The sequence below is a fragment of the Mauremys reevesii genome, linkage group 8 (assembly GCF_016161935.1).
Source record: "Mauremys reevesii isolate NIE-2019 linkage group 8, ASM1616193v1, whole genome shotgun sequence".
In the NCBI taxonomy this organism is placed as follows: domain Eukaryota; kingdom Metazoa; phylum Chordata; order Testudines; family Geoemydidae; genus Mauremys; species Mauremys reevesii.
In genome coordinates, this window is record NC_052630.1 from 54,050,896 (window position 1) to 54,067,320 (window position 16,425).

General features: G+C 51.0%; 1 long non-coding RNA gene across 2 annotated transcripts; it reads left to right on the forward strand.

Moving 5' to 3' along the window:
- The first annotated feature begins 3,299 nt into the window (after positions 1-3,299).
- LOC120370650 lies at positions 3,300-11,738 on the forward strand. 2 transcript variants are annotated; one of them, XR_005583861.1, is made up of 4 exons: positions 3,300-3,616; positions 4,518-4,775; positions 6,573-7,144; positions 10,200-11,738. It is a non-coding gene; the product is annotated as an uncharacterized LOC120370650 (long non-coding RNA). The 2 variants fall into 2 exon arrangements; XR_005583862.1 differs by lacking the exon at positions 6,573-7,144.
- The last annotated feature ends 4,687 nt before the right edge of the window (positions 11,739-16,425 follow it).

A 16,425-nucleotide genomic window follows, 5' to 3' on the forward strand; every position in this document is an offset into this window, starting at 1 on the left:
TTTTACACTTTTGGGGGGGTTTCACTCCCATATTAGAATCCTTCTCATTCTTTCCCCACCCTACTGACATCCCAGTTCGTGCTGCAGTTCAGGGATTATGGAGTTAATACAGAAGTCACTGGTGAAAATTTTAATGACTTGATATTTGAACATGGCCCATCTCTGAAGCAAATGTGTTGGAGTGAGCTCTTGCAGCAACGTGAGGAACAAACTAATGTTCTAGGAAGGATTTGATATGATCAATGTGTAGGGGAATGAAGTTTCCTAGTGTTTAGTGGACTGAGGAGTAGAGAGTTCAGTAAACACAATGTGTAAAATCCTAGTTCCAGTGAAATCAGTGAAAGTTTTGCCATTGACTTCCCTGAGGCCAGAATTTCACCTTAAGTCTGTACACAGGTCCATTGGCAGACCAGCGTGGGGAAAGTCAGCTACTCTGTGATCCTACCAGATCATTTTAGACTGTTTTTAAGGAGGAATGATTTTCTAGCAAACACCTACCCAATATAGTTGTGTAATTGGCAGTGACTAGTGATTTAGTTCACTTTTGGCCAGTCTGAATCTGAAGTAATCATGGTGCCAGTAGAGCCTTTAACAATGCACTAAGATCAAACACAGGTGGTGTGGCAAATTACTGTTTTTATTTTATCCAGTGGCCTCTTTGTTCCCCCTATTACATGATGTGTGTTTTCTCCTTTTGGCAAACCCTTAAACCCCAATTCAGGAATTCATCCCTACTCAGGAAAACTTAAGCACTTGCTTAAGTGCTTTCCTTAATTGGGGCCTTTGAACGGGAAAAAGGGTGCTGCTTTCACATTCTCATATAAAAAAGTATCTACCAGAGTCCTTAACTACAGCGTGCATACAGGCATCACATGAAGGGTTCTGCAGAGACGGTTTATGAGTCATGCTGTTGGGATGGAAGGAAACGGGGGGTAGGGGGGAAGGTCACCTGCGTTTGAGAAGACAGATGAGTTTCCAACGGCAGGAAGGTACAGTGAGACCCCAAGAAAGCCCTGAAGAGGGAGAGGATTCCTGCACTGTGCTCTAAAGGGCAGAAGTAGGCTAGGAAGACGGGTGCCAGGAACAGGTTACTTGCTACTGTGTCATCTTGAAGTTGAATGGAAATGCAGGAGGACACTACACTAATTCGAGACATTCTGGGTTGTCATGTCTAGAACTGAACAGCAGGTGGCGGTATCACCCTTCCAATAAGCAGAAATGATACCAGGCAGTGGCACAGAGAGGTGGCCCTGAAGGAAGAATCATCCCAGGCAGTGAGGCGACCTGTCTGTGTATCTATCTGTCTGTCTGTCTTCCACACTGGATTAAGCAATCACCTGCAATCAATGCACTCAAAAAAAGCAGACAAACCAAAGTGTCTCTGGCAATGGTAGGGGGTGGTACTTTTCCTCCTTTATTCCCATCATTCTGGGACTCTGCAAAGCCCCCCACTCCAGGTAATTGCAAGCATACCCTTGGAAATACCCAGCTACGGGTAAGAGATGTCCCCTGTCTCCAGATCCCCTAAACCTCCGTATGACATCTGCAGAACAGCCCCTGGATAGCATGGCCTTTGCGGCAGACATTCAGTAATTGGCTCAGCTGAGCAGGGATTTGATACCACCTGCCCTGTCACTGAAGGGGCAGCACATGGGTCTGAATACAAGCCAAGGGCCAGATCCTCAGCTGGTGGATATTGGCTCAGCTCTGTGGAAATCAGAGGAGCTAGGCTGAGTTACACCAGTTGAGGAGCTGGCCCTGAGTTTCTGAGGCCCTTTTACAGGTTGACTTTTAGCCACCTTTGTTATTAGTGATGTAATTGGCTCTGAACATGTGGCCACCTAAGGTTTTTCTGAGCCCTTTCCCAGCACGGTGTAAGTGATGGCAGGGTGTCAGAACAGCCATCTCCACACACTCACTGCTGCAGCAGGTGGAGGGGTGAAAGTCATGAAAGGCTAAGCTGTGTCATTGCTGCCAGAGCGGGAACAGCCTGCAGTATCCAGGGATTGTGCTTCCCCCAAGCTCCATGGCCTGCGCTGTGGGCATGAGCAGAGGACTCAGACCCTGGCCATGCCCCTTTGGGGTGATGTGTCCCTCCAGGGTACACAGAGGGACTGCTCTCTGCATTCCACCCAGCACTGGGACACAGTTGTTCTAGGCCCTTTATGGGTGGGAAGAGAGCAGGCTCTTTTCCCTCTTCCCCATGTGTCCCCAGCTGTGTAGTGACACCCAGAGGAGAGCGCTACTTGGTAGCCAAGCCATGCATCTCCTTATTTGACGTGCACATCTGGGTGGAAGGATAGGGATTCCAGTGCATCAGCCCATTATTACAGGTGGAGAAACTGAGTCAGAAGGAGGGTGAGTGACTTGCCTAAAGCCACCAAGAGAATGGGTATGTAAAGCAAGCTTGGGGCTCCTAGCTCCCAGTTCTCAGCCCTCTAAGTCACATCTCTCCTCTCCCAGGAGAGTGGTTTGGGTGAGTATGAAAGATGTATAAGCAGCAAAGAATCCTGTGGCACCTTATAGACTAACAGACGTTTTGTAGCATGAGCTTTCGTGGGTGAATACCCACTTCTTCGGATGCACGTAGCATGAGCTTTCGTGGGTGAATACCCACTTCTTCGGATGCAAGTGCATCCGAAGAAGTGGGTATTCACCCACGAAAGCTCATGCTACAAAACGTCTGTTAGTCTATAAGGTGCCACAGGATTCTTTGCTGCTTTTACAGAACCAGACTAATACGGCTACCCCTCTGATACTTGAAAGATGTATGTAGGGCAATCAGAGCTCTGGATTGGTGACTGCATGTGTGCTCACTGCCACTTGGCTTTTTGCATTGCTCAGAAGAACTGTGCCTCTCCTACCTGTTTACTCACTGTCTGACAGAACATGGGCCAAAACTGTGTCCCCTTCCCCCAGAGGTGAAAGTAAGTTGATCCGGTCCAGCATACCAGCAAGAGCCAGTACGCCGTGCTGGACCGCACCCGCTTCCGCGGTCAGGATTAAAAGGGCTCTGGGCTCCCCGCAGCTGCAGGAACTCTGGGCCCTTTAAAACCCAGCCCCAGCCCCAGCCCCAGCCTGAGCCCCGAGCCCTTTAAATCCCAGCTGGAGCTGTGCTGGGGATTTAAAGGGCCTGGAGCTCCGCGGTGGCCAGAGCCCTGGGCCCTTTAATTTGCCCGTGAGCCCCAGGGGCTCCCAGCCACCTCTGCAGCTGGGAGCTCCGAGTTGATTTAAAGGCCCTGGGGCTCCCAGCCACAGCTGGTGCCCCAGGGCCTTTAAATCTTGAGAGGCCCCCACCTCTTCCAGTTGAGGCCACACCTTTTCCAGATGAGGCCATGCCCCCTCAGGACTCCAGCAGGACCCCTAAATCCTGTAAGTTACTTTCACCCCTGCCTCCCCCTCTGCTCAATTATATCCTTCATGAGGCGGGGCTGCTGAGCTCAGGACAACAGAGAAGAAAAGAACACTACCCCAGCAAGCTCTGCTGCCTGTTCTCAACTGGCATCCTGGGATTGGCTGGACAGCAGAAGGCGTGGCTGAGAATTTTTGCTGACTCCCTGCCCCACACACATCTGGTCCTGGCAGCAGGCCCTGGTGTTGCCCCTTCCCAGCAGAGGTAAGACTCCCCCTGTAAAATCACTAGATGTGTTCCACTCTAGGTGGCAAATTCACCCCTGCCCAGACACCAGGGATGCACCTGATCAGGGGCTGGTTCAGCCTCCACTGCAGAGTAGGCCAGGCTTGAGAGCAGCCCTAAATTGCACCCCTGCTGTAATGGCTTCTGTGGGGCTTTGCAAGAGTGTAGGACTGCCAGGGTGCAGTTCTTCATTGGCTACACCCCAGCTACCCCTACCTTACCCCTGCCTTGACCCAAAACACCTCCTGCCCCAGAGATAGTGCAGGTGCAGCTTTGTGCTCTGCACCCAGGTTATTCCCTGGTGGAGTCTGTCTGCCTTACGGCCTTTGGCACTGGCCTAGCTGGCAGAAGGGGGCATAGTGCAGGGATTAATGGGGGGTCCTAGCTCACCAGCAAAACACAGGGAACAGCTGAGGTCGGCAGACAGGAAGCTCTGACAACAAGTGGGGTTTATCGCTTTCACTTGTAAGGGCTTTTCTTACAACCTGTGTTCCTGATGCATGTCAAGCTGAAATGAGTTTTAGATAGTTTGGCAGGACAAAAGATGTATTTTCTCTCATCTTGATGGCACCGGAAAGTTTGTTGCATTCCATGCTAGTATGGCTCCACAGCTGAGGGCTAATGATACAGGCAGGGCAGGGATGATCCCTGAAGATCTCACAAAACATTACATGCTCCTGAAATTCTGCTTTCTTACGTGTCCAATCCTGCATGTCCTTTGGGTGCGGAATTCCCAGTGATGTCAATGGAGGAGTTCTGCACATGGCAGGCCTGCAGGATTGAGCCCTTAACGGCTGGTCTCTGCTTTCTTGTTCAGTGTCAGAGCTCATTATACACATGTAATTGTCACTGTTTTTCCTTGTTCTTTGTATTACTGTAGCACTGAGATTTGGGCTGACTACATAGTAAGAGTCAGCGCCTGCCTTGAAGAGCTTACATTCTAAACAGACAAGGGAAGAAAGGAAATATTGTGATCCTCATTATACAGATGGAGAGGCTGAGGTGCAGAGAGATTAATGATTTGCCCAGGGTTATAGCGGAAATCTGCGGCAGAGACAGGAAATGAATCCAGGTCTGCTGAGCAGCAATCCAGTGCCTCAGCCAAAAGACCAACCTTCCACTGGAAGTCACGTTACTGGTAGGATTTTGCTAATTATTCTCTCAGGCCTTTCTTTTTCTGTGATAGCCTTGGGTTTGGCAGCACAGGTCACAATTCCCCTTGGTTCTTATTATTTTCTTGCCATCTTTCCGTCTTTCCATCAGTCCTGAGATCCTTCCTTAGTTTTCACTCTGTCCTCACTTAAGCAGACACCTTCTGAAGTCAAAGGGAGTAATGTGTGAGTACAGAATTGAAGATTTGGCCCAGTGACTAGAACTGGGACTTTCTGGAATTGAATGTGTCTGTGAAATGCTTCTGTCCTGTAGTTATTTAGCTCCCTTCTCAGTATTTGTGGCAAGGATTTGTGCAATTTTAGTGATGTGTGTAATAATGATCTAATCATCATGACCAGGGCGGTGTCTCCATTTCACACCCAATCCCATTTTCTCAGGCTCATTTTCTGAACTATCACTTCCATGTCTAGAGCTCGGATGCGCTCCAAGTCAACGCACGCCACTTTGCGCAGCATCCCTGTGCTGCTCTCTCCTGCTTCTTGTTCCCATTCTCGCAAGGGTGGCACCTTTGCTGAGAATGGGCAGGGGGAAAGGCCGTAGGGTGAAGGGATATTTTTGGGGTGAAGTTGTAAAGTGGCCCCTTGTTCAGGCTTTTCCTCCCTCCAGCACTTACTTGTCCCCTCATGCTCCCGACTACCATCTGCCCTACTGTGCTGCCGCCCCCTCTCACAGGGACTTGGCCTAAAGATAGTGTTAATAAGTACAGTGTTTGGTGCAGGGTGATGGTATTAACAGCACAGTGACAGAGAAGGGAGAAGAGACTATAGTAGGCTCCTATTTTCCTAGGTTAACAATAACCTCACAGGCCTGGTGAGGGGGCCTCGAGCTGTTGAGGCAGTCATGTTACTACCCACACCCCTTCTCGAACAGCGGTTGCTATAAGAACTGCAATTAGCAGCCGTTTGTTATTAACCATGAGAAAAGTGCATTCCTGGCCGTGTCGCAAAGAATTGGCTGGGAATCCTAGCTAGATCTGGATTTCTGGCCAGGTTTTGATGGACTGAAAGCCTGCCTCGTACTGTAATAGTGTTTCTTTCTAGATCTTACATTCTAGAGGAAACAGCAGGGGGCGCTGTCTGCTCACCCATCCTGGAACTCTCCAACTGACTGCATTAGAGGCAGCAAAGTACTGAAGAGGGACAAGCCAAGTAATAGAAGGTGCCCTCTGGAACTTGTTTGCGTGACTGAATTAACTGGCCTCCCCTGAGCGCCTGCCAACCTCCACCCCCCTGCTTGGGTTTTCAGGGTGGCACCTTTATGGGAAGGCTATTTTTGAAAACTGCCCCGCCCTCTCTTTGCCCTAGGTCCAGTAATAAGAGAATAAGGAGGCACTTTGTGATATGAATGGCTGGTAAATTTAGTTCAAATAAAAGGAAATCCTTCCTCACAGCATGTGCAGCCACCCTGATGGAAAGCACCGTTGGGAGCAGGTCATCCAGGGCCAGCACTGAGGCTGCATTGTAGTAAGGCCTGGATGGCTGGTTTTCTGACCTGTAATAAGAGTAGTTATGTGGGCCAAGATAGTAAAGGCAATTAAGGCTCCTGATTCAAGCATACACTGATCACTGGAGTGGGGGGGCAGGAAGGAACACCCCACCCCAGCCTCTCCCATGTGCAGCACTATACAAATAGCTACATTAGTGAGGAGGGGGGGCCCACACTCTTAAAATGGGCCGGCAAGCTGGTGTTAGAGCTGTGGGAGGCTGTGGAGGCACTCTGAGGTGCAAACGGAGTAAATGCCTTGATTTTTATTACTGCCCAGGTAATTGGTGTATCGGGAAAATCCCCCTAAGCGAAGCATCCTGACCGCAAATTACCGCAGCTCTCAGCATTTCTTCATCCACTTTGCAGCTAAGGCAGTAGCTGAAGCGTTGTGGCAGCTTTTCACAGTGCTCTCTTGCCCACCCTCCTGTCCTGCACACGTGGAGATTGGGACACAGGATGCCCTGGATGTTACCATATCAGGGACTGTTGTGCACGTTTCCAGGCTGCTGAATACCTGACTGGTATCTATAGAGAACATTCCCTTCCCAGCGAGGCAGGGGCTGTGCTCAGGCAGGCAGGACGGCCATACACTCCCCCCCCCTAGAAGAATGAGTGTGTAAATGTTTAGTGCCCGGCTGTTTAGCCCTTGCACACATTAGTGAGCACTTCCCTATGTGACATGTCCCCCTGAAGTCAGTGGAGTTGTTGGTGGCTGTAAGAGCTCATCGCTGTAAGGATCCTTAAACGTTTTGTGCCAGATTCTCAACCAGCGTAAATCACTGTCGCTCCATGGACCCAGCTGAAGATGTGATGTGGGCGTGGCACAGCCATTGTGCAAATGCTGTTCAGGTAATAACCTGCCTGGGACTTCTCAGCAGGCCAGGATTTGCAGGTTTGCCAATGATAACAGCAAAGATAAGATACAAGAACCCTGCACTCAGTTAGGCTCCCCCTCCTTCTGTTATCATCCTCTTGAAAGGTGCTTTGTACCATGTGCAACAAGGCATTGAGCAGGTACAAACAGCCGTCCTACACACACTCACACTCCTGTCCTCCAACAGCCCTTATCCTAAGCAACCTCTGTGCTTCATTTCATACACTAACTCTCCATGCTACAGCTTAACCCCCAGCCCCATATCAAACTCTACCAGAACAGCTGGAGAGCAAACAACCAAAGTAAGCCCAGCTTAGCAGTGGCTGAAACTACCAGCTCATGGTGGTTTGGTGGCCTCCATGAAATGAATTGGGGGTTTCATGGAAGCCACCAGCTAACTGGCACCTGGGTTGCAGAGCCAGTGCTAGGCATAAGCAGATTAAGCAATTGCTTAGGGCCCTGAGCAGCTCAAGCGGGGGCCCCCTATTCGCTTTTCATGATGTGTTGGGGGGGGGGATATTCCTGCTTAGGGCCCCCAATGAGCTAGTATTCCCTCTGCTGGGTTGACAGGTTCAGCAGAGAGGACTGGGCCTGTATGGAAGTTGAACTTCCCTTCAGCTGCTAGACAAGGTCTCTCCAGCACAGGGTTGAAGTACACTGATGGGGCAGCGTGAGAGAAGCTTGAACAGTCAATGTCCACACTCTGTCAGTGCTGTGAATAAACACCCCAGGGCTGTTGGTCCCACATCTTTCACTCACCCCAAAAAAGGAGTCGAGAGAGAAACTCTCTGGGTGTTTGAGAGCCATATTGGACAGTGCTGGTCATGCTGATGTCAGGATAAGATGCCTGATTGCATATGTACATTCCATCATTGTGCCAGTGTAATGCACTGGATGGGTGCATGTGATCATGTCTCCCTCTAGCCATTGGATATAGCGAGGCTAAGGGCATGCTGCTTTCTGACAGCTAACACTTACTCCTTTAGTGCAAGTGATGAGGGCTTGTCAGTGTTTCTGGTACAGCAGTGTGGTGTCTGTGTGTGTGTATGTAGTAAAACAGAGGGGGCCAGACCCTCCCAAATAACTCAATGGAGGCATGCCAGTTGACTCCAGGTGAGGATCTGGCCCAGAGTGGGAAAGGTTTCTGAAGCAGAGCCAGTTGGGAAGAGAAAAGAAGTGCAAGGCCATGAGAGAAGACAAGGCTGTGGATGTGCAAACCAGGAAAAATAGAGGGGAAACACTAGATGAGAAAATCCATTGACCAATGGAAGAAACTAATAACAAAGGATATGGATAGAGAAATTAGTTTCTCTCCAAGGGAGATGGGTGGCAGACTCCATCCACAGGACCAGCAGCTGGGACGGAAGAGAAGATCTAAAGTGAATTGTGACCATACCCCAAGACGTGCTGTATCAAGTAAGAATGTAAAGAGCCCTGGGATGAGTGGAGCACACCATATAGCCCAGATAGATACCAAAGGAGTTCTAGCCCAGCAGCAGGAATCTCCCCTGGCAGAGAGGGGAGGTACCAGAGAAGAAGAGGGAAGGGACAGAAGAAGAAAAGCATCATTGCCAGAATGATGTTTAAAAAAGACAATGCAGATGAAGAGAGAATGTAAGTGCAAAGGTGCCGTGTGTGTTGAGGAAGGGGAGACTGTGGAATGTTCAGAAGTGTGATAGCAGAATGTGTAGATGTACCCAAGGTAGCCTCAATCTAGCTATAGTGCAGTGAAGCTGTGGCCACACAGAGTTCAGTGTGGGCTAGCTGCCCAGGTAACTACCCACGGCCCCACACAGGTTTCAGCATGAACTGCATACCCTGTGTTACTGCCACCTCCCTAATCCAGGACCCAAACTAGCTGGATTAAATCTAGCTCCTAGTACATCTTGTAAAATCCTTGGGCAGCCGGTGTAGGAAGCAATCATTTGAGACCAGAGAGCAGGCAGCTAACTAAAACCTCCATTTTATTTACAGATATACAGAGAGCTCCCTCAGCCGGTTGAAACCGGTTGAGCTAACCCATAATAATATAACTCAGTTGCCATCTGTATGTGCTTCCATCACACACCCTGATTGCAGAGTAGACATACCCCAGAAAAGAACTAAGCTAATATGGTTCTTAACCAGCAAATATATTGGGTCAAACCCTGCTCTTGTTCACACTGGTGTAAATCTGGAGTACCTCCCTTTGAACTGGGCCTGTTGCCTGGTATTAGTGAATATTGCCACTAATTAGTTTACTGGACTGCCGCTGGCCAGCTTCCCAGCCAGCTCCTGCCAGTTTATGATGTTCCTGAATGATATCTTCACAGCCAATGTAGAACATTCTGAAAAACGCTTGGTTGTCCTGATCCCCAGTTTCAGTGATTTCCAAACGGACTCACAGAGGGGATCAATATAGGGAAGCAGGTATCAACACAAACCCTACCAGAATAACAGAAACCACATCAACTTCCTGCCATGTAAGTTGTATAGTTCCCTCAGTAAAATCTCTCCCCTTGGCTTCAATGAAGCCAGTTTCATAAACCCTTTCCTTGTGCAATGCCATTGGATTGTGAGGTTTAAATGGATGGCACTGGAAGTGTTTTCAGTCAAAGGTCCTTAACTCTGAAATTTATGCACCCACAGTGGTCCAACAGCACCCAGGGTCTGTTGTGATAATTGAGCCTACAGCTTTACCTTCATTGTGAGTTTAACTGTAAGCAGTGAGTGAAAGTTTATAAGATGTAACCAGAACTTAGAGCAGCAAATGTTGCTGGGAAAAGGTATGAAGAGGAGACAGACTGAGTTAGTCCAAACAAAAAGGCTTCCTGATAACACAGTCCTTGAGTTCTAAGTGTGGAACTACAAATCAGTGAACTAAAATTAGTGTGTCGGAAACTAGGCCTAATTGGTGGACAAAATAATGAAAGGATGGGCTATTCTGCCCACCACTCCCCTTTTGGGGTCCTTAAAGGAAGACTTTGGGGAGAAAAATTAGTAACTAGAGTGAGCTTCACCATCATGGCTGCCACCCCAACTGTCTCATAGGACCACAGACCACCTTCATCCTAATCATGAGAGATGTCCTGAGCAGCCTGAGTCAGCGAGAGGCACCCAGATGACATCACCACCTCTACCAGCTCCAGCTGAATCCCAAATGCCACCTCGGATGAAACAGGACTGGACTTTAACTGCAGCAGCAGCTCCAGCTCATCTCAGCTAACTTCTCTTTTCCCCATAGGATGGTTATTGCCATCTTTATCATCATCATCTAAGAGACCATGAGACACAGGGGCTTTGCCTTCTAAAAACTCTCTCCAGCTCAAGGGAAAGGGAACAAGGGTTGTTGTTAAAATGAAAGCCTCACTTAATACTTAACTTGTCAAATGCTTTAACTGATTTCCCTTCTTCTCTTGACCTTTAATAAGAGGTTAAAATAATTTGTAAAAGTGTGTTTGCCACAGACCGTGCTAAGCAATATGAGGTCTCTATAGAACAAAGCCCCAAAGTTATTTAATGCTGTTTAGTGTTGGACAGTGATGGTGCTATGTTAACACCTTTGGCTCAAGTACTCCATGTAAATTAATACAAAATTTTTGGGTTCCCAATGTGGGACCCAAACGGTTAAATACATACTCAGAAGCTGGCACCTTGGCAAACAAGCAATTGTTTCCAAAGTTAGTTTAAAACAAAAGTGTTTTAAAATTCTTAAATGTGTTGAGTTTGAGATAAACATGCAAAACAAACTGAACATTTTTGCTTTAAAACAATTGTTAACCCTCTCTTTTTTCTAGTTATTCTTAAAAAAAAAAAATCTTGTAAAATGCTTGGGTTAATTTTTTTCCCTTTGTGTTTTTGAGGTTTGTAGTTTCTGTGATTGGTAATTTAAGAAAAAGTAAAAGGAATGAGTTGTTTAAAATTGTTGAAGGTTAAGTGACTAAAGCAGACTTCCTGAAATAACATCTTAATTCTCTTCTTAAGAAAATGCCAGCTTTACTCTGGGCTGCTGTTGCATTAACCGTGAATTAAATCTCAGACCACCAGAACCCAGGGTTCCTGGAGCACCAAACTTTGGGGGGGGGGTTGGTGATTGTTTTGGTTTTGCGATGCTTTTTAACTTGTTGCTTTTGTGCTTTAGCAAAGGGTCCCCCCCCACCACACACTTTTGGTTTTTATGTCAATGATTTCTGTTATTCTCAGCACAGTGCTAGTGTTGTAGCTCAGATCCCCAGAATGGGCTAAGTTGCCAAGATGGCCATGTTGTCCTCACAAATGATGGTGGTAAAATGCATGCGCAAGATCTAACATTGCTCATGGATGCAAAAGTGGTTCCAAAAGAACATCTTTTTGTTGCTTCTTTTTAAGAGGCAACACACTTGGTTAAAAATGCCCTCAGGGCTAAAGTTTTTCTCCAAGTGACCAAGCTTAACCTCCAGTGCCTAAAATCTTCCTGGGTTGTGTAAATGTACAGCCTTTACTGTGTAAGCAGCAAAAGGGGTGCCGGGGAGGAGTTCTTTCTATTATTACCTACTCTGGGCATACAGCCAAAGAAGTGAGAAGGGCTGGTTTGTTCTTAAACATCTTACAAACAGCAACAGTTCTATGTTTTGTTTTCACTACAAATGAAATGGGTTACAAGTTCTTAAACCTTTCAAATGCTACAAAGCTTACCTGTAATCTTTGCAATATTTGATCAAATGGGATTTGCAAATCCCAAGCTTGGGATAAGGAATTTGCTAACATTAAAATATAACCAAGGACCCTTTTTCTAAATGCTTGTCACAAAAGAAACACCTTATTTTAGTTCAAAGTTCCTCCTCTGTCTTGTTGGGTCCTGCACTTATCAGCAGATTTGTTCACCTCAGAGATTCACTGTGTGGGTCAGGGAACAGCCCAGAGATCTTCCCCTCTGGTAGAACCCACAGGCCAGGTCAATCCCCCCCGTGTCTGATCAGGAGTTGGGAGGTTTAGGGGGGAACCTGGGCCCACTCTCTACTCCGGGTTCCAGCCCAGGGCCCTGTGGATTGCAGCTGTCTAGAGTGTCTCCTAGAACAGCTGTGTGACAACTACAACTCCCATGGCCTCCTCCCAGCACCTTTTTTTTAGCCTCACCACAGGACCTTTCTCCTGGTATCTAATAATGCTTGTACTCTTCAATCCTCCAGCAATACACCTTTCCACTCTCAGCTCCTTGCATACACACCACAAATTGAAGTGAGGTCCTTTTTAACTCAGGTGCCCTGATTAGCCAGCCTGTCCTTATTGATTCTAGCAGTTTCTTCTCAATTGGCTCCAGGTGTCCTAATTAGCCTGCCTGCCTTAATTGGTTCCAGCAAGTTCCTGCGTGTTCTGGAACTGCCCTTGTTACCTTACCCAGGGAAAAGGAACCTGCTTGTTCTGAAGGCTGAGATACCTGCCTCCCCTTCTTTTGAGGCCATTCTGCTGGCTCATTGCCCCCCCTAGCTGCTGCTGCTGTGGGGAGGACCCTGCTGGATTGACTCTCAAAGGGGAGTGCAAGGCCCCACTTTTTCCATCATTTTGGGGGCCTCCCTTGGCTGGGTTGCTGCTGCCCTCGCCACTGCCGGGGAGCTGTTACTGCTGCTGGAGCTGAGGAGGGAGTAGGGGAGGTCTGTTTTGTGGAGGGGGTTTGTAACATCCCTGCTTCTGTGGCGGTAGGTGCCTTTGCTGTGGGAGTGACCTGGAGCCCTCCCCCTGGTCCATCCACTCCCCTACTGCCACCACCACCGCCTCCTCTACCTGCCTTCCAAGTCTGCTCTCTGTTCCCTGACCCAGCAGTTTCCTCTGCCCTTCTAATCATCCAGAGAAAGTATTGGCAGCGAACGGGCATTTGTTTTTCAGATGCCCATGGGTGCTCGTTTCCTTTCCCTTCCCTTCCCTTCCCTTTGTCCTCCCTCCCTTGCTGCATTTGGCCAGTGGGCCCCCTTTTCCTCTGCCTCGTCCACTGCCCTGTTCTTGCAGCTGCTTGCCCCCTTTCCCTTTGCTGCCTGCCTGTCCGTCCCCCTTCTACCACCCTGTTTGCTCTGGATTGTTTTTTGGTCCTTGATCAGTTTGTTTGCCCTGCCCTTGTCCCGCAGTGCAGGCGTGGTTGCCACCCCCATTTCCTCGTTTTTTTTGGTCTGGTTGTTTTTGAACCCACCTGTTCTTTGTTCCATGCCCGAGGCACACCTGATTTGGCCTCCCCTGCATTCCGCCCCCTTGCTTCCTGCCCTCTCTCCCTCCCGGTCTGCCCTTATTGCCTGCGTGCCCACGTTCCGCTGTTGGCATTTGAGATTCTCCCCCCCCCCCTTCTTTTTCATTGATTCCTTTACTAGCGCGCACTCCCCCAGGCCGTCTTAGTTTTCTCTTCCTTTCCTTAGTGCAGCTGGGGGAGCTGGTTTCTTTTTCATCTTGTGCTGGCGTTGTGTTCCTTGTCTTCCCTTGTCCCTTTCTGTTGGTGCCCCTCCACCCCGCTTTCAGCCTGGCGGGTGAGGTGTGGTAGCTGTTCTTCCCCTCCCACTCTTCCCTCCCCTTCCTTCCATTTCCTTGCCCTAGCGGCTGCCCCCCCTTCCCTCCCTTTCTGTGGTGGGTGATTCAGGGGGTGGGACTTCCCTGGATGCCCCTGCAGCTCCCTTTCAGTCTCCCTCCCTTGCGATGGCTGCCCTGACTGCCGCTGCCGGGCTGCCTGCCATCGTTGCCACTGAGGCACTGGCGGGCATGGCTAGAGGCTCCCGAGACTCCGCTGCTGCGACCTCGGCCGCCTCCACTTCTGAGACCGCTCCCTTGGCTGGTGAGAAGGGCCAGGGGACGAAGAAGGGCAAGGGCCCTGCCCGGAAGGTGAAACCCCCAGTGACTGGTTCCTTCTCCCGCTGCGGCCCTGTCAACAGCCGCAGCTCCCCATTCTCCCTTGCCCGTTGTTCCTTCACCAGCTCTGGGGGTGCTGCTCCCTCGGCCCCCAGGGCCTACACCCAGGTGGCTGCAACTCCTCCGCTCGCCATCTGCTCCAGCCGCCTCCCGGAATACCATTCCCGGCGGCTGGGGCCCCTTTCCCACCCTCACCAGGGAGCATGGGGTGTGTTGCCTCCTGGTGCCGGCCTCGCCCCATGTAGAAACCTACGTGCGGGTGTTGACACGGGTGGTGGGGCCCACGGCCGTGGTGGTGGTCTCTAAGATGTTTGAGAAGGTGGTGTTCTTCCTGGCGTCGGAGGCTGCTGCCCAGGAGGCGGTGGAGAGGGGCTTGGCAGTGGGGGGCGTTCACATCCCCCTCGAGCCTTTGGAGGACCCGGGTGTACGGGTGGTTTCTCCTGTGTTCCTCCCTTCCTTCCTAACGCCACCCTTTTGCCGTTCCTTGCCACCCTGGGGAGGCCCCTGTCTGTCCTCAGACCCCTTCCGTTGGGCTGTAAGGACCCCGCCCTCTGCCACGTTTTGTCATTCCGCTGGCAGGTGCAGGTTCAAGGGCCGCCAGCGACACGTGATGGGGAGACTCTGGAGGGGTCCTTTTTGGTGCCCCATCAAGGGGCCCAGTACCAGGTTTATTATTCTTTGGGGGAGGCCCAGTGCTTTCTCTGCTGGGCGGCAGGGCACGTCCGGAGGGACTGCCCCCTGGCCTGGCTTGGAGAGGCATCTGGGACCCCCAATACTTGGAAGGGCGTCGGCTCTATCATCGCCGGCGGCCCTGATCGTCCAGTCTCTGGGATCACCCCTCCTCCATCCATGACCATTGTCAACTCTGCTCAGGTCTCGGGGGACGCCCCCCCCCCCGACGTGCCCAGATGAGCGTGAAGGCCCCGTCGCTGAGATGGGCCATAGACTGGGGCCTGCAGAGGAGAGGGTGGCAGGGCTGGTAGCGGGACTTGAGCGGGGCTTGCCTCAGGGGGAGTCCGTCCCTTTCCCTGTTGTCCTGCCCTCGTCTTCCCTTACCCTCCCGTCATTGCCCTTGCTCTCAGGCCCTGACCCAGCTGGCCAGCCCCGCTCTTCGGGGAGCTGGGAGCTTGTGCAGGGGAGACGCTGCAAGCAGGGAGCGCGGGCCCAGCACCCCCCCTCATTGGCAAGGGGGAAGTGACCCCCTGTAAAACTATGAAGGGGGTGCTGGCGCTGGGCCTTCCTTTGACTCCCTTGCTGCCCCTTTAACTACTGTGTTGGGTCAAGAGGCACCATGTCCCGGTGGCTCTGCCACTCGAGCCCTAGATTTTTGTCCCCGCTCCCTGCCCTGACCCTGCTCCCGTCCCAGATCTGTGTCCTATTCCAGCCCTTCTTCCTGTCCTTAACCTCTTTTCCCTCCCCACTCCTGTTGCTGCTGCCCCTAGGGTTGCCTTATTTTCTTTTTACGAAGGCCCCCGGGAGGCGGTTTTTGTTTTTTCCCTCTCCTGGCCCATTTGGGGCTGCAGTTCTCCCTCCGCCATTGTCCCTAGGGCCGAGTGAGTTGGGTGGCACAGTGCTGGAGGGACGGGCACTGCGGCGGGGCTATGATCCCTCCATGCCCGTCTCAATGGGCCACGGGGCTGGCAGGGGGGCCCAATCGGGGGATGCCCCGGGGTCTGTGACTCTGGTCCCTGCCGCGCAGAGGAGGAAGATGCGCTCTTTCTTGGAGGACACTCGTGGATCCATGAACAGAGTGCATCTTGCTCTTCAGCACGGGGGCGATATCCATCTTGTTCTCCAGACTGTGAGGGCCATTATGGGGGAGGTTTTTTGGCCGGGACTGCACTGGGTCTCTGCAGGGGTTCTCCATCTCCCCCTGGAGGAAGGTGGACAGGGCCTGATGTGCATGCGCACGTAGGTCCATGTCTTCCGCCTCCAGGCTCTGCAGAGACTCCTTTATAGTGCAGGTGGCTCAGTGTGGAGCACATTGGCGCATGCCTTCCTCCTCCGCCTGCGAGGGCTCCGATACGACTGGCAGCTCTTTTTTCTCCATCCGAGAGGTCTTCCGCGAGACCTCTCCGAGCTGCCAGTCTTCTACCAGGACCTCCTCCAGACCTGGAAACTGTTCTCAGCGAGCAGGTCCCTTGTGGCCACCGAGGGGGTAGATCTCCTCGCAGAGCCCCTGTTACACAATCCCTATCTTCGTATGCAGGTGGCGGAGTCCTCCTCGGTGTGCCGGAGGTCGGTCCTGGTGGGAGTCACCGAGATCGGAGACTGTCTGGACTATGACCTGGGGGGCTGGGTGGATCCCCAGGCACTTGGTTGGCGCATGCGGCTCTCCACCCTTATGACCCCCCGGTGCGTACTCCAGGAGGTGGAGGCAGCCCTGCCTTCCCACGGCTCGGTTTTTCCTCGA